Here is a 17,125-nt window from a genome sequence, read left to right on the forward strand (position 1 = left end):
TACACTCTCAAAAACTACGTGGAATGAATGAACACAAGTCTAGTTGCTCCACTGATTAAAGGGTACACTTGGAGCCTGGTTAGTGCCACCCTACGGACTGCCCGAGTTGCCCTCAGGGAAAACAGAACCCGTGTACATTCAGATCTGAAGAGCGGCCGTCCGGAATGCATACCTTCTGAAAAAGTAAGGATATTCGGGTTGGGTAATGAGACACTTGGTTTGCAAATAACACATGTTCGTTTCCATGTTGCTAAAGACTCCTGGCCAGGGAAACGAAACCCTTGTAACTGAATACACAGCGTTCTCAAGACGCGGAGGCCAAACCTCCTCAAGCTGCGAACGCCTTGGCTCAGAAGAGCCAGTCCGGGTCAGGGCAAGGCAGTCCTTGGCCTGTCGCTCCTCCGGAGCAAACCGCACAGCCACAGGAAGTGGTTTCCATGATTCAGTAGGTGGCACACTTCCTTTTGAGTCAGAACTGAATCACAGCTGTGAGAGGTGGAAAAGACCTATTTCTTTATCCCATACTTTTCCCCTATTCCCAGCAGTAAATTTATCACAGCCTGTCATATAGCGTATCCTGTTTAGTTTAGTGTGTTTAACCAAAAAAACACACAAAAAACAAAAAACCATACTAATCAACTACGAGGAAGCAAAAAGGGAGTGGGAAACACACGGCGGATTGAAATGAATCCAAACGTCATTATTTTGTCACAGGGCCATATTCTCAGAGGAGACTGAAAGAAAAGCCGGAGTCTGATTTCGCGGGGGTCACCCGGGCCCCTGGTTCTCTCAGCTCGGATCTGACCCGGTTCCAGTGGCGGCAGTGAGATCACACTCACATAAACAGTGTGTCTTTAAGTGCGCCCGCCTTGCTCTTCGCGCGCTGACCCCGGCTTGCTCTCTGGCGTGTCGCCGGGAGGCCGCTCTCAGCGCTGTCCCAAGCGTGGCCTGCTTCAGCTGTGGGTGAAACGATCCTGTTCTGAATGTACTGAATGCTGCTGGCAATGCCGTGAATTGTTTTGAGGCTTAAGGAAAAACCCCGTAGATGTCAACAAGTCATAAATGCAGGCATATTTTCTCCTCATCTTTCTCCCAGATCCTTTCCTTCTTCTTCCGTATTAAAATTTCTGGTAATGTAAACACATTTAACCATATCTTCCTCCGGTGAACCAGAGTTTAGCATGTTTGTGGCTGCCTTCCACACCAGTTTGTTCAGGTTGGTGGCGTGTTTCGGAACAAAGCTTCAGAAACTCAGGCTATACGTCCTATATTTATTTATATCACTCTTGGAAGACCGGTCATCGGACTGGAACCAGAAATTGTATTGCCATGTTAGCATTCCACTGCTCCTTCTGTGAAATATTCCAATAGTTCAAAGAATACAAAATTCAAAGGCATAGAGACCTATGTTGAGATTCAAGCTAAACAAAAATTGGTATAGCTGTGTGACCTTGGATAAGTCTCTTAACCTCTCTGAGCCATAATTATTCTGTCTGTATAGAATGGAATTCTGCCATAAGGACAATATTAGTGTGAGAACTAAATAAAGCTTTTACATACTACCAAGGGCAGCGCCTAGGTCATATTTGGGATTTAAAATAAGCTACTGACCTTTCTCTTTATTTACAATACCTTTCCATTGGGAGATAGGAACAGTATTTGACACAGCTGCGTGGGCACGCCCAGTCTCGCCCTTCCCAAAGACGTCAGTCACATTCAGCTCCTTTAGCAGTTTCATCAACAGCACCTGCAGTACATGTGATACCCAATGGCAAGTCATCAGGTTCCTTAATAGAGTGGCGGCGAGGAAGGCCAGCCAGGACTCGGGCTGCAAAGCCAATGCCAGCTCTTCTGGGCAGGACAGTTGTGGCTAACAGATGACAGCCAAATGTGACAGGGAGTCCTCATCTGACATATTGAGAGCACCTAGAGGACAAGCAGGGAAAAAGAACTATCAGCCATCAACAGCACTCACAGCCAGCCAGACCAGCAGTGAGGCCCCAGGCAGACAGGCAGAAATGCCAATAGATCGTCAGGTTTGAAAAGCCCTTGGAAAAAGTCCATCCTCCCATATCCCTTTGATGCCTCAGCCACATCCCTTCCCTTTTAGAAAAGAATATTGGTACCCTCTCCCCACAAAAATATGAACGTCCGGAACATCAGCCTGTACTTACCTGTCTAAGAACCATCACATTGTAGATGTGGTTGTCTGATGACCTGACAGCTTCTTCCTTCCGCCTGACAGTGAGCGCCTAAAGACAAGGAAAAGTGTCTTACTCACCCTTTAACCAACACTTACTTACCTATAGCTTAATGCATAGCCCACAGTAGGTGCTCAAGCAATGTTTGCTAACATTAGAGAAATACAAGAACATCAAGTCAGTAAGCCCCATTGTATTGGGAGAACACTTGAAAGAGAAATGGGTGGCTGTGGCACTAACTGAGAAAAGGAGCCAGAAGTTCTGACATAGTGTGACAATATGGGAAGAAAAAAAATGGAAACTGTTTTAAAATTGCATTTGTCTGGGTCAATTCAAGCTGGATACAGGATTTCTGAAGGCCTGGGCATTGTCTGAGTGGAGTGTTGATTGTGTGTCTCCTGGAGGCTTCTGTTTAAATAGCTACCACAGCAGGATGACTCAGCAGCTGGAGGATGAGATGCTTTTGGGCAGCCTTCCTCATTAAGTGACAAATCACATTGCCCCTGGTGTCTGTGGCGTTCTCTGATATGAAACACGCTCCTTTCTTGCCAGCCCATCAGCCAGGATGGCAAGTCACCCATTACTAATCTGGAGACTGACAGAAATGGCTTGACAGGCATGATCTCATGCTCCAAGTGTGGAGATGCACTTTTGTTTTTTTTTTTTTTTTGAGACAGAGTCTCAGTGCAGCGGCATCGTCATAACTCACTGCAAGCCAAACTCCTGGGCTCAAGCAATCCTCCTGCCTCAGCCTCCTGAGTACCTGGGACTACAGGTGTGGGCCATGACACCTGGCTAATTTTTTTCTATTTTTACTAGAGGCAGAGGAGGGAGGGAGGGTCTCAAACTCTTGAACTCAAGGGATTCTTCCAACCCGGCCTCCCAGAGTGCTAGGATTACAGGTTTGAGCCACCATGCCAGCTGAGATTCATCTTTAAAATGAACTCTTATCAATAGCTTTTGTTTCTAAAATTTAGAGGCTGATTGTAAGTTCCTAGTCTATCTCCATATCAAGGACTCCTGATTATCTTCAGCATAAAGGCCAAATTCAATATGCTGGCAATTAGGCTTCTGCAGGAACTGATCTGCACCTACTTTCCCAGCATGACAGACTCTAATTTGTTTTGTTTTGTTTTTTCCCCTTGATACAAGCTTGCTTCTGTTCACATCTTTGTTTCTGTCCCTGGCTGATAAATGGTAGCAAGACAAAGCTTTAAGACAGAGGCCTGGGAGGAAATCCTATCTGGTAGCAACTGCCTGGAGTTACAGAAGTTACCATTATTAAAATTTAGCACAACACTTTTCATATTGGTCATTAAAGAGCAGTATTCACTGGATTTTTTTGTTTGACAAATGCTGGTCAACTTTCAAGTAGGGATCCAAGCACAGCTCAGATACAAGGATCCAAAACTATACCTGCAGGAGCAGATAGCTTAAATTTGTGAATTGGACTAGCTGTTCAGTGCTATGCCTGAAATGAACTAAATAAGGTTTCCGACATATTTTTAAGCACTAGAGGTGCTTAACATGCCTACAGGGCTGATTCGACTTTCAAATTATATTTCTGGAACCCCCTGTCTTTCTTCAGATTAAGGGAGTAACAACCAACACACACCATCCACAACCCCACTTTTCACCTCTAATACCATCTTCCCTGTTCTCTCTAAACCGTTTTCCTACGGAGAATTTCCTCGGCTGCATCAGTTCTGGTGGGCAAGGACCTTGGATCACACACTGTGTGTTTCTTCAGAGCTTAGTTCAGTGGGTCTGGTAGAGGCAGTGGCGCTTAACGCCATTGATTCCATTTGACTTTGAAAGAGGAGCTCTCCACTTGCCTCCAACCTCCGCAGATTCTACTTAAGGATAATGGTGAATTGTGGCTTTTTTATTTACCCCCTAGGGTTTTCATTGTTAAGCTAATTATTATTTGCAATATTAATTTCTTTTGGCAGGCAGTGGTGATTTTACAAATCCCTGTCTATGGAGCCCAGAGAGAAATGCTGTTTCCACTTGAGATAAATGTTTGTGTAACAGAAATAAAGACAGAAAATATTCAGATTTTTTTTGTGATTCTAATTCACTTGCAAACTTTACTTCTTCTTTGAGATATGTAGTAGTTGTGTATCCTTAGAAAGTCCACTTTGGATTGCTTATAATAATTTTTAACACTATTTAAAAATGAAACAAAGTAAAAGAACACCTTGTTTCATTCGTTTATTATAGATATTTAAAAACATGTAGATAACCACATAGAAGAAACTTTGAAATATCCACAGTCTCAACCCCAAAATTACCATATTGGGGTTGTAAAAATTTACCATAGTAAATTTTACCATAGTAAAAATTTTACCATAGTAAAAAATTACTATGGTAATTTTTTTAACAAGTATGCAGATGCCATTTATTTGGTCCATAAGTACAGTATAGTCTTATTTGAGTTTTACAAAACATCAAATATAAATAACCTGAAACTGTAACAATACACAAAAATTGGCTTCTTACACAGACATACCAGGCAGTACAAGCTGAAAACTTGAGTAAATTAACATTGTTTTACATTAATATACATAGTGCCAGTTAACATTTAAAAACAAGTTTCAATGCATAGCACTTGATACTTTTTTTTAATCTGTTTCAGTCAGTTAAGAGTATGAAAATGGTCAGATCTAGGCTAAAAATAATTCTTCTTCTAGCCAAAAATAAAGGCATAATATTTATAACCAGGTATCAACTTTACTAAACCATAATATTTTGAAACTATTAAATGATACCTAAGGATATTTACATTAAAAAGGCAACATGCATCGTGTTCTTTCATCTCATGACTGGTTATGCAAACACTTTGTTCAAAGGGTTTTTAAATGCTATTTCTACTTTCAATACAGTTAATGTTGTGGAGTACTTCTTCACAGAGTTTTTACTCTATATAAGGAATTACACTAAACATACTAGTTTGTTACCCATTTTTTAAATGTAATAATAAATGATACGTCTCTTTCTATAGCAATTTAATGGTTATAATGATTTATTATTTTATGGCTGCTTCATCATATTTTTAACCAAACCTTATTTTCCAGCTATAATGCTACCAGGACCCCTTTGTAAATATTTGTCTGATCGTGTATTCAGCCCCTACAGGTAAACTTTCTGAATTGAAGGTCATAATTTGGCTGAAGCTTTTTTTGTTGTAATAATAGATGGCAAAATTTCTCCTCAGAAAATTTGTATCACTTTGTACTCCTATGAGCGATGTAGATTTTTAAGAATCATCATGATCATCTCTCTCTTTTGGCAAATATCTTTAAAATAAAGTGTGTGTGTGTGTGTGTGTGTGTGTGTGTGAATTAGCAAACATTTATTGCGCACTCCTAAGTGCCAGGCACTGTTGTAGGCACTGGAAGAGTGAACAAGGTAAGCAAGGACCCTGTTTCAGAGAACATAACTCTTATTGATGAAATTGTGCAATGGACAAAATTATATTTCAGGCTGTGATATCCACAGTGATGTGCTACATGCAGTGGAGAAGAGTAAAGCAGTATGTGTCTGCATTTCTGTGAAACTGAGTCAGGCGTGGGGTATTATTATTTTAAATAAATGGTCAGGGAAGCCCAGTGTGAGAATGAAAACTGTTTCTAAAACTAGTACCTATTAAGATTTATTTCAGAAAACTCTGAATGTTGACAAGTTTGAAGAGAAAATAAAAGTTAATTAATCCTTTGTTAATCTTAGCAATTTTATTTCTTTTATCTTTTCAGGTTTTGTTTCATTGCACACACACGTTTACACTACTGAACTCACTCGTGCAAACTCGCTCAGCACATGCAGACAGCAGCGGTCATCAACAATTTGTATGGTCAGTGGATCCAGTGAGGAGACTCAGGGCTCACAAATGTCGGGTTTTATTTTGTGGGCTAGTAGTGACTTGCCAAAAGTGTTGCACTTGCAACATTTCTCCATAATTCGGTTTAAACTATTCCTTGTCGTTCCTCATAAAAAGGCTGTGTGGCTAATACGGGGTTTGTTTTTTTAATTAAAGTAGGTTAAAATTCATCTCCTTGGGTGGAAATATTTGCAACATTCTGGAAATCCCTGGAGAAACCACAGAAGACCACAGCATAGACGCTAGGAATTACAGTGTTGAGATGAACACTACCTATAAGAAAAAAACTTGCTAAAGCAATCTTGTGAATTCTTGGAGGATATCCTGCCACTTCTGAAAAAAAAAAAAAAGCCACAGTCAATTCTGTCTATCTCTGTCAGACCTCTAAATAGCACCTTTCCGTTCCAGATTTGCAAAATGAGAAGTGTTCTGACACTTTTCACTCCTGTAACCCATATCCAATGCATCAGCAAGTCCTGTTGGCTCTACCTTCCATTAAATCCCAAGTCCAGCCTTCTCTGCCTCATCTGTGGGTACCCCCGGGGGGTGCACAGCGCCATCATCCTCACCTGGATGGCTGCAGTCAATTCCCATCGCCTGCTTTTGTACTAGCCTCCTTTCCCAACCTCCTGCCCCCTTTACCCGCATACTCCTCCCCCAATAATCTTTTCCCAAAAAAACACTAAATCAGCTATATGTATCAGTTAGGGTGTGGGCAAGAAAGAGTAAGCATACACAACCTGGGTAATTTGGAGAGAGGTTAATAAAGGCACAATTTACAAAGGTAAGGGCAGGTTTGAGGGAAATACAAAAGGAATAGTGTAGTATCTCAGAGCGTAGGAAGTGGTTGAGGGAATCCAGGCGGGGAACACCCAGACCTCAGATCCCGGCATTTTGATTTCCTTCTTAGAGTCCAATCTTCTTGCTCCCTTACCCCAGGGGCACAGAGAAATTCCTTTCCTTCTCTAGATGTGTCCCCTTCTCGATGGATAGAGGGATATACCTTTCCTCCTCTTGCGGTTTTCCTAACGAAGGATTATTCCTAAGCATACTGCTGGCCTCTTTATTTCCAGACATTCTTGGCTTCTGGGAAGATGGATAGACTTACTGATTGATCAATGTGGGGTGGAAAACCAGGCATGGCTCTTCACCCTCCTGGGAGGGTGGTAGCCAGCAGAGAGCAGCCACTCCCCTCTGCTCTGCCTTCAGGCAAGCCTTCCTCAGGGTGCCTGGGTCCCTGTCTGATCCGTGGTTCTTTCTGCCTGATATTGGGGTTTCAGTGTTAGCAAGTCCACTTGGCTAACAAGCCTAAAGCAGCATCTAATACCTGGATCTCTACCTGTCATAAAGCTAGTATGTTGGCTTCCATCTTTACTTTGATACTGAACTTCTTTCATTCACTCACCAAGTACTTTTTGAGAGCCTAGCATGTGCCGGGTACTATTCTGCTGCTTCTGGGTACATTAGAGAGGGGAAGAAAAAGAAAAACAGATAAAAATCCTTTGGTTTATTTTACCAGTTATTTAAAATCTGGGTGGGGAAGCGGGGCACAATTTATTGGGGATCTCTTCTGAGACCTTCAACTTTGTTCAGAGTAACATTCTGGTTAAAATATTAGTAGAAAGTTCTCCTTATGGCCTACAAAGCTCTTCCTGATACAATCCCTGCTCCTTCCACCCTCATCCCAACCATGCTGCCTTTCTCAGTCACGCTGGCCTCCTTGCTGCTCTTGGAACACGTCAAGCATACACCCTCCTGTGTCTTTTACACATGCTGTTCCCTCTGCCTGGATCACGCTTCCTCTTCATAGTCACATGACCTGGTGCCTCACTCTTGTCGGGTACCTGCCTAAACGTCAGCGTGACAGCAAGGTGTTTCCCATCCACCTGTATAAAATGATCCCCCTCCACCCATCTCTAGTCTTTCTCTATTTCTCTTCCTCAGTTTTATTTTATTATTTTTTTTCGTATCCCTTATCACCACCACATACACATGTATGTGTTCCGTGTTCCTCTGTGCCTAACACAGGGGAAGAGCTTTGCGTGCTTGCTATGTTGACAATGATCATGATGATGAACACATATCTTGTATCATGCTTAGTGTCTGTCAGGCACTGTTCTAAGTGTTTTACAATGATTAACTCATTAATATCATATCACTTCATATCAACCTTCTAAGGTAGGGACTGTTATCATCTGTACTTTACAGATAAAGAAGCTGAGGCACAGAGAGATTATGTAATATGCCCAAGGTCACAGAGCTAGTAAGGGGTGGAGCAGAGTTTAAACACAGACAGAAAATACCCCTGATGAGAATTATAAACTGTGGCAAAACAAGAACTTTGTCTTGTTCTTGTTCTACCCCCAAGGGCATAGAATAGTGCCTGACACTTAGTATCAACGAATTGATAAATGAAAGGATGGTGCAGGGCAGTGGGGGTAGAGTGGGGTTGGGGAACCTGTTCCTACCTGCCTTCCAGTTAAGCTTGGGCTGTGTTAATACCCCCTCTCTTTAACTTCTGAACAGCAATTAGATACTGTAATAGGTTCTCAACTTAAAATTTGAAGAGTAGCTCTCAAGGTATGCTCAAATCTATCAAATGTACAATTGCTGGACTCTGAGCAGGAGTATTACATTCAGCGCTAAAATTAAATAATGAAATTTTCCCAACTTTCAGAAAACATATCAAACAAGTGGATAAATTTTTTTTTTAATTTTAGGCTTTTCTCCCACATATTTTTCTTAAAACATCAGCTACTGCATCTTATCTGCTGGATACAAAAGTGAGTGAACAAGTAGCAAATACTAACAGGAAAAAATGGAAACAGCCCTAGTTGGAAATCAGGAAGCAGCCATGTTTTATTTATAAATATAAGATCAAGGGAGTGTAATTTACAACACCAACACTGAATACTCTTGGAATATCAATTAAATAAATGCACAAATATTTGTTTATCTATCTAAATATATGCGTCTAGATTTAGATACATATATATCTTTTTGTACTAATTCAGAGTTTTTTGGATTGAAATAAATACATCTATATTTTATTGTTTGACACAAAGAGCACCTTCAATTCCAGGATGTTCTGCTTCCTGAACAAGTTAGAGAACCATTGAATTAGGAAAGCAAAAACAAGGAAAAAGTAAAAACCTGGCAAACTCGGTGTTAGAGATTTCCCACCGGCTCCTTCATCACTTAAATGCCTTCCCACAAGGACTTCAGCAGAACTGTATTTGCAGTGTAACTTTTGGTCTGAAGTTTCTTCTCCACCCAAGTGGAACTCATTCAAATGTTTAGAGTGCCAAGAACTGCAGTTCTACAGTATTACTCATACACTATAAAGATAACTCATAGAGTATTATTTTTTTCAATATAACCGTCAAGAAAATCATGACTATTTTGGTTTTTAATTAATAAAGCCTATAAAAAAAAAAACCTAACATACATCTTTTAGAAGTTATCCAGGAGCCTGGTATTATCTTGCTTAATTAATTTTGCAAAGTAATCACCTCAATGCAGGCACTGGATGGCAAGAAAAATTTGCAACTTAAGAGTAAAAATGTGAAAATAACATGTCATTTGAAGGGCCTAATTATACTTTTGGAAAGGGCACTGAACTGTAGCTATTTTCATTAGTGGGCATTGACTGTGCAAATTCCCACTTCAATCGAGCTTTGCCATTGCCCCCAAACCATGCCCTTCGTGTAAATATTAGTGTAGTTTCTACCGCAAGCATAAATCATGGGGATATTAACCAGATCTCCTTGAACAGTTCCACTGAGTTCCTCTTGGCCATAATGAATCTCCCCTAGCAGTCAGCTGAAACATGTTTATTTAAAATATTTAAACATTCACTTGGTACAAAATAAGGGAGCAGCAACAGCATGTTTAATGGTAATTTTCTTAGCAAAAAGAGGAGAAATAAACTTATGCATTTACAGTAATTCCTTCTTCTCTCACAGAAAGATACATCCCAAACCTAAAAAAGAGGAAGATATGAAATTTTCCCCAAAATATCACTTCTCAAAAAAAAAAAAAAAACAAAAAAACAAACATCAAACAACAGAAAAAAAAAAAAACCCAAACTTGGAATGTCCCTTCTCCCTAGCTTTCCTTTCCTCTTCAATGTTGGCATGCCATAGCTCTCTCCAGCGCATCTTTCATGCTGGTAAATCTCCTTAGATTAAAAAAATGGAAAATTTCTTCTTTAGGCTATGTTACTGAAACCAGTCTAGTCTCACCCATATGAGCTAGGCAGCCATGGGAGTAATTTGTCCCTCTAACAGAATGTCCCTCTTACAAGCAAGCAGCAAAAGACAGGTTACTGGGTCTAGAGATTAGTCTGAGATCTGCTCTATCTTCCTGGAGCAGTTTCCACATCTGATAAGAAAGTTGTGCATGCTGCGCTTCAGAAAAAGCATACAGGTAGAGTTGGAGCTGGAGGGCGCCCTGTTTAATAATAATATTATTAATTAAACAGGAGGGCGCCCTGTTTAATAATATCACAAGCAGCCTCGTATTGTGATCACAAGATACAGATGCTTCTCACTAGTGTCCAGCCTTATATAAGACATGACTCAGCTTCTGTTGCATTTTAAATACATCTGGTCACCTCACACAGCAAAATAAATAGATAATCCCAATATCTGTATTTCAGTTGTCTTGTAAATTTTTTTTTTAAATTTTTTTTTTATTTTGGCATATTATGGGGGTACAGATTTTAAGGTTTCCAGTAAATGCCCATTTCCCCCCCTCCCCCCAAAAGTCTGAGTCTCCAGCATGACCATCCCCCAGATGGTGCACATCTCACTCATTATGTATGTATATACCCGCCCCCCTCCCCCCTCCCCCCTCCCACCTGCCCAATACCCTATTACTGTAGTACCTATGTGTCCACTTAGGTGCTAGTCAGTTAATACCAGTTTTCTGGAGTGTCTTGTAAATTTGTGTTTCATATGCCAAATAGCCCATTTTGTAGTGCCTCAACCTTGCCTAGAGCATAACACAAATGTAAGCCTCAATATACCTGAAGAGCTAATGCTTGTATTTCATTTTTTCCTATATCTCCATTCTTTAAAAGCTGTGAATGTTTAAAAAAAAAAACAGTATGTAAAAATCATCGGTATGTTTCTACACAGAATGTGAAAGAATAAAAAACTGTACTTAACATTTCTAAAAATAAAATTAGGAACATCCAGCTTACAATGTAATTAAAAGCTACAAAGGATTGTAGCAAGTTAGGAAATTGCATTTGCAGCATGTAATTGGCATTGACAATGCAGAGGTTTACAAAATTCAATTGCTACTCCAATACTCTGACCACATCAGGCTGTCATAAACTAACCTCTAGAGAACTTGTAATACAAATTCACATTTTGCACTTGTGCACACTGAATCTCAATGATAAGCTGTATTTTCAGTTCTAAACTCAAGAATAGTCTCAAAAATTTTTAAAAGACAACAGTGAGGGCCGGGTGCTGTGGCTCACGCCTGTAATCCTAGCTCTTGGGAGGCCGAGGCGGGCGGATTGCTCAACGTCAGGAGTTCAAAACCAGCCTGAGCAAGAGCGAGACCCCGTCTCTACTATAAATAGAAAGAAATTAATTGGCCAACTGATATATATATATAAAATTAGCCGGGCATGGTGGCGCATGCCTGTAGTCCCAGCTACTCAGGAGGCTGAGGCAGAAGGATCACTCGAGCCCAGGAGTTTGAGGTTGCTGTGAGCTAGGCTGACGCCATGGCACTCACTCTAGCCTGGACAACAAAGCGAGACTCTGTCTCAAAAAAAAAAAAAAAAAAAAAAAAAAAAAAAAGATGAAGCACATATTAAAAAAAAAAAAAAAAAAAAAAGACAACAGTGAGGTTGGCCAGAAAGTCACTAAGTCTATTTCACTTTTTAAATTTTTATTTTTTTCTTTTAAGCTCTGCCTCTAATTTTTCTAATATTTCACTTTTAAAGCTTAAGATTAGTTGCTATTGTCTTCATTACATCTCATCAACTTTGTTAATCCAGTTCATAAAAATTTTTCGCAGTGTATCATATATGCTAGTATCTTCAAGTTTAGGGCTGAAGATAAGGACCCGAAAGAAAAACAAGTGTCAAGCATGATTTATGGGTGAAATGATTTCTCTATTTTCCACACCCTCACACAAAATATACCATGAACTCCTATCTATTCTACATTAAAGATCTACCTCTCGTCTCCCTTGTGACCATCCCTCCCACCTAGTTTCAATTCTCTGTCACCTGGACTAGAGCTACCTGACTGTCTTCCCACCTTTACTCTTTCCCCTGTTAATCTATTCTGCACACAATAGCCAAAGAAGTATTTTGAAATTTGAACCAAATTGTCTGATCCCCCTTGTTGAATCCTCACAAAGCCATCCCTTTGCACTGAGAGTAACATCCTTACTCTTTGGCATGGCCCAATTGTGACACATCCTCTGGCTCCTCCTGTCCTTCTACACTGTTTTTCATTTACTGCGTCCCAGCCATCAATTGGTCCTGGTCCTATTTCTCCAATGTGCCAAAATTTGCTGTTTTCTCTGCCTGGAACAATTGCTTCTCTGATTTTTATTTTTTTCATCTATGCTAAATTTATTATTGTTTAAATACAGATAGTATCATCAAACGGGAAAGGTATTGTTTTGTCATTCCCTTTTCTTTCAGCTATTGGGGAGATATTACTGGTTGATCATGATCTGTTTTCCTCTCTTTCTAGGGCATACAAAAGACAGCTGCCTAGCCGGCTTGTGGTAGGTCAAGGCCATGTGACCAGTGCTAGCCAGTGAAATGTGAGCGTAAGTAAGGTATATCACTTCTGGTCTGAGACAGTGGACCCTCTAATCTTTGCATGACTCATTCTCCATCACTGTTCAGGCCGTGGGTCAAATGTGACTCACTCAAGGATCCCCTTCACCCCCAGCCCAGTCACTTTACCTACATGATCCTCTTTTCCCTCCTCCATAGCACTTTTTACAATTTGGAGTCATATATGTGATTATTTGTTTCTTTAGTGTCCTTTCCTCCACTAAAAATATTAAGTTTGATAAAACAAGGAACTTTTTTAAACTTTTGCACTGTTTTATCTCCTGTGCCTACCAGGTGCCTGGCACATAGCAAGTGCTCAAGAAATATGTTTTAAATAATGAACAAAGTGGATATCAGAAACATTTGATTCATTCTTGCTCATGAAGTCCTAAAATGTTAATATGGTAGGCAAGCTTCTTTTAGTCAATCATTCATCCATCCATCCACCCATCCACCCTCATACATGCATTCATTCATAAATTCATTCAACAACTTTTACTGAGTACCTAGTCAGGCACTGTACAAGCCAATGTAAAAATGGGTAAAACAGAATCCTAGCCCTTGAGGTGCTCATATTGTGGTGGGACAGTAAGACGTAAGAGCATATAATTATGATAAATGGAGTATGTGGTAAAATAGAGATTGGGGCAAATTGCTACGGGAACAGCATGGAGAAAGGAATTAGTTCTGAGACATCTAATGAACTATTTAGTTAATATTCATATATTATGCAATATTTTAATATAGTAAAAGTGATAAATTGTGAAGCTTATGCTCCGTTGTGATTACAATACTACTTCAAATATCCTAAGAAAAGAATTATCAATCTAATAAGATGTCAGAATTTGGCAAATTCAAAGTTAAATTGCATGACACTTTTTTTAGTAGAGGTAACATTCTATTCACATCTAGACAATATGTTTGTCTTTGTACCTGGGCCATACCATTAGATATTGAAACTCCTGGTCTTTACAAATTGAATTTGTGAGAGTGGATAGCAATTTAATGTTTTGTGCTTTGGTTTTCCCATTGATAGAAAGCAATATCAGAGAAATTCCTGCTGTTAACTTCCAGTTAATGTTATTTGAGCTAAAGTGTTAAAAGAAAAACAAAAACAAACCTTTTGCATGTCTTAGAAGGATATTTAAGTTGTCTTAAAATAAATCTTGACTCCTTGAATCCCTGTTTTGACATTTGGAGTTCCGTGATCTTGGGCAAATTAACAATATTGCTAAATTTTAATTTCTTCAGCTGCAAATGTGGGATAATGTATTTATCTCTGGGATTATTTTAAGAATTAAGTGAGCTATTGAACATGCCATGCATAATAAAAGCCTGCAATAAATGGTAGCTATATTATTCATATTCTTAGTGTATTATTATTAGTATTGAATATAGTTGATCCCCATTATTCCAGGATTCTGTATTTGTGAATTTGCCTGCTTGTACAAATTTATTTGTAACCCCAAACTCAATACTTTGCACTTCACAGACATGCACACAGAGGGGTGAAAATTTTGAGTTACCTTATACACAGGTTGCCAGCTGAGGTTGAACAAGGCAAGGCTCTGTCTTCTTGTTTCAGTTCTCATACTGTAAACAGATGTCCTTTTCACAATCTGTTTAGTGCCACGTTTTTTGCATTTTCAACCTTTTCGTTGGGGATTTATTTCACTCTTTAAAATGATTTCGAGTGTATAGTGTTCCTACATGCAAGAAGCTTGTGATGCATCTTATAGAAAAATACATGCCTTAGATAAGCTTCATTCAGGCATAAATTATAATGCTGTTGGCTATATGTACATTAAGTTGTCTTTGAACATAAAAACACATAAAACAAGGTTATGTCCTCATCAGTTGAGTAAATGTTGTGCTAGAGGTTTGTAGGGACCTAATCCTGTATTTTCCCTAGCAGCAATGGTTCAGTATTCACTAATTCAATGTTCACAGAGACGCTGTAGAATATAACTGCCACAAATAATAAGAATCAGCTATATTTATATTAGAGCCTTGCTTTAAAAACACTTGCTCTTTAGTGGAATTCTATACAAACAATAACATTGGAATTCTCAGAATAATTTTATTCTTATTAATATCAGAAATTCCTACTTATGTTAATATTTGACCTATAACCCAGCAAATATTAAGGATCAAGGACAAATCCAATTTATGCTATTCTAACTAGGGTGCTCTTGGCTTTGTCTAGGCCAGCCTGGTAGGTAGTGAAATAAAATGTAAACTTAATGTACAGGAACATAGTTTTCATTTCCAAATACATGACTTGAAAGAGAAGATATTTTGGAAAGAAATTTTGTTCCTTAAAAAGAAGCATTTTTCCCCTAAGTCAAACTCACCCCCAGGACAGGACATTATAGGGGAATTCAAAGGGAGAGTGTTGCAAATTCTCTTCCTGTAAACCTGCACATATGTGGGTAGTTACTGCCATTGGTTATCAGTTTGTGTAAAGGTATTGAGTGCAGTTATGGAGAGGAGATCTTGGGAGTGAACACATGAAAACGTTATCCATAATTATTGCCTAAACATCTCTTGAAAGATTAACCTTGTCAGAGAAGTGGGTCCAAGGATGTGAGAATTAGGTGAATTTGGATCTGGGATCAAAAATCTGGACTAGAACAGTAGTTCTTAAATGTCAATGGGATTTAAAATCACACACCAGGATCAAGCTAAAATGCAAATGACCAGCTCTATTTTCAGGCATTCTTACTCAATAGGAATAAGTAGAGTTCCAGAAATCTGCACTTTTCCAAAAGCCCCGGATACTCCAGTGCACACACTTCAAGGACCCTGGGCCACATTTTGAGACACTGATGGGATGGGCAGCCAGCTCCCAGGAGCTGGGGCACCTGCTGATGGGGTCCTTCCTCCCTCCATTCCTGAATATAATGCATAAATGGAGTGATTCTCTGAGAGAAAAAGACTTACAAGGAGGTGCTAAGCACACTGGAATGATAACAGGTCCTGAAAACAAAATTCATCCATGTATACATTTTCCCTGTTCTTGTTCCTTTTTGGGGCCTAGAGGTGAATGAAAAGGTGGTATGTGGGTATTGTGTTGGGATGAGAGTTTCCACAATGAATGTGGTAATAATCATTGCTTCTAAATTTATATTTGAACTTTAGTGATTTGCAGAGAAAAAAAATTAAGTCCTTAAAATTCCAAATGCTTATATCTGCATGCCAAAGAGCGGCGGTGCTCAATAGTAATAGAGTCCATTTAATTTTATGAAGAATTTCCTGACTTAAAAAACCTGCTGCACTCATTCCTCAGGGTCGCTACAACCTCTTATACTTTTTTGCATGTATTCAATAAATGTGTATGGCACGTGATATAAATTAGTGTTCAGAAGCTTAAATTCTAATGAAAGACAGACACTGAATAAAATAAATAAGTAGTAAATTATGTATCATATTAGATAGTGTTAAGTGCTATGGTAAAATATATATGGAGGGAGAAAGAGAGAGAGAAGAAAGAAATGGTTTCAGATGGACTGGGGTAGTAGCAGTTTAATAATTTAAAATAGGGTTTTAGGGCAGGCCTGTGATTTGAATAAAGATTCAGAAGAACTGAGGAGACAGCCATGCAGAATTTCAAGCAGAGGCAATGCCCAGTGCAAAAGCTCTAAGGCAGAAAAACATGTGTGGAATATTCGAAAAGGGGCCAGTAGTCAGGCATGGGTAGAATGCTGTGTGTGTGAGAAAGTAGTTGGAGAGTACAGTTGATAATGCCAAGGGACAAGGTCCAGAGGGTAGAGGGCTTTGTAGATCACTGTAATAAATTTGGCTTTCATTTTGAATGGCTTTCAGAAAACAAATGATTTGATCTGGCTTTTCGTTATAAAGGAGCTCTCTGGCTGCTGTTTGAGAATAAATTGCTAAAGGGGCAAGGGTGGAAGCAGAGAAAATGTTTGAGAGGTCAGTGCAATAACCCAGTGGTGAGGTGACAGTGACTTAGACCGGGGTGGTAGTAGTGAAGATGGTGAGGAATGGTTGGGGTCTGGGTGTATTTTGAAAGCAGAGCCATGGAAGCTTCCTGACAAGTTGGACGTGAGATGTAAGAGAAAGACAGCGTTCAAGGATGTTTCTCTGGATTGAGCAAACAAAGTACAGAGTTGGCATTCGCTGAGAGGTCGTCCTGTTTTTTACCTACCGCTGCACTGTATTCCAAGGCCAACCAGGCAGTGCAAACGTAATCAAATCGAGGCATGA

General features: G+C 39.5%; 1 long non-coding RNA gene across 1 annotated transcript; it reads right to left on the reverse strand.

The window, feature by feature from the left end:
- Positions 1-601: 601 nt before the first annotated feature.
- On the reverse strand, positions 602-2,584 carry LOC105880426 (uncharacterized). Its single transcript, XR_001158225.2, has 2 exons — positions 2,175-2,584; positions 602-1,926 (listed from the first exon to the last, which is right to left on the reverse strand). It is a non-coding gene; the product is annotated as an uncharacterized LOC105880426 (long non-coding RNA).
- Positions 2,585-17,125: the final 14,541 nt, after the last annotated feature.

This window comes from Microcebus murinus, chromosome 11 (assembly GCF_040939455.1).
Source record: "Microcebus murinus isolate Inina chromosome 11, M.murinus_Inina_mat1.0, whole genome shotgun sequence".
NCBI classification, from domain to species: domain Eukaryota; kingdom Metazoa; phylum Chordata; class Mammalia; order Primates; family Cheirogaleidae; genus Microcebus; species Microcebus murinus.